Raw genomic sequence first — 1735 nt, 5'->3', positions numbered from 1 at the left:
TCCACGGGCAGATGTGGACTCTGACCACAATCTATTGGTTATGAACTGTAGATTAAAACTGAAGAAACTGCAAGAAGGTGGAAATTTAAGCAGAAGGGATAAACTGACAGAACCAGAGGTTGTAGAGAGTTTCAGGGAGAGCATTAGGGAACGGTTGACAGGAATGGGGGAAAGAAATACAGTAGAAGAAGAATGGGTAGCTTTGAGGGATGAAATAGTGAAGGCAGCAGAGGATCAAGTAGGTAAAAAGACAAGGGCTAGTAGAAATCCTTGAGTAACAGAAGATATATTGAATTTAATTGATGAAAGAAGAAAATATAAAAATGCACAAAATGAAGCAGGCAAAAAGGAATACAAATGTCTCAAAAATGAGATCAACAGGAAATGCGAAATGGCTAAGCAGGGACGGCTAGAGGACAAATGTAAGGATGTAGAGGCATATCTCGCTAGGGGTAAGATAGATACTACCTACAGGAAAATTAGAGAGACCTTTGGTGTAAAGAGAACCACTGGTATGAATATCAAGAGCTCAGATGGAAACCAAGTTCTAAGCAAAGAAGAGAAAGCAGAAAGGTGGAAGGAGTATAGAGGGTCTATACAAGGGCGATGTACTTGAGGACAATATTATGGAAATGGAAGAGGATGTAGATGAAGATTAAATGGGAGATATGTTACTGCGTGAAGCGTTTGACAGAGCACTGAAAGACCTAAGTCAAAACAAGGCCCCGGGAGTAGACAACACTCCATTAGAACTACTGACAGCCTTGCAAGAGCCAGCCCTGACAAAACTGTACCATCTGGTGAGCAAGATGTATGAGACAGGCGAAATACCCTCAGACTTCAAGAAGAATATAGTAATTCCAATCCCAAAGAAAGCAGGTGTTGACAGATGTGAAAATTACCAAACTATCAGTTTTATAAGTCACGGCTGCAAAATACTAATGCGAATTCTTTACAGAAGAATGGAAAAACTGGTAGATGTCGACCTCAGGGAAGATCAGTTTGGAACACGTGAGGCAACACTGACCCTACGACTTATCTTAGAAAATAGATTAAGGAAAGGCAAACCTACATTTTTAGCATTTGTAGACTTAGAGAGAAAGCTTTTGACATGGTTGACTGGAATACTCTGTTTCAAATTCTGAAGGTGGCAGGGGTAAAATAAAGGGAGCGAAAAGCTATTTACAATTTGTACAGAAATCTGATGGCAGTTATAAGACTCAGTCGAGGGGTATGAAAGGGAAGCAGTGGTTGAGAAGGAAGTGAGACAGGGTTGTAGCCTATCCCTGATGTTAGTCAATCTGTATATTGAGCAAGCAGTAAAGGAAACAAAAGAAAAATTCGGGGTAGGTATTAAAATCCATGGAGAAGAAATAAAAACTTTGAGGTTCGCCAATGACATTGCAGTTCTGTCAGAGACAGCAAAGGACCTGGAAGAGCAGTTGAATGGAATGGACAGTGTCTTGAAAGAAGGATAAGGTGAACATCAACAAAAGCAAAATGAGGATAATGGAATGTAGTCGAATTAAGTCAGTTGGTGCTGAGGGAATTATATTAGGAAATGAGACACTTAAAAGTTTGGAGAGCAAAATAACTGATGATAGTCAAAGTAGAGAGGATATAAAATGTAGACTAGCAATGGCAAGGAAAGCGTTTCTGAAGAAGAGAAATTTGTTAACATCAGTGAAACATGGATGATAAATAGTTTGGACAAGAAGAGAATAGAAGCTTTCTT

This window comes from Schistocerca piceifrons, chromosome 3, assembly GCF_021461385.2.
Source record: "Schistocerca piceifrons isolate TAMUIC-IGC-003096 chromosome 3, iqSchPice1.1, whole genome shotgun sequence".
Classification (NCBI taxonomy): Eukaryota; Metazoa; Arthropoda; class Insecta; order Orthoptera; family Acrididae; genus Schistocerca; species Schistocerca piceifrons.
The sequence above is the reverse complement of the archived record's forward strand: the minus strand, read 5'-3'. Positions refer to the sequence as shown.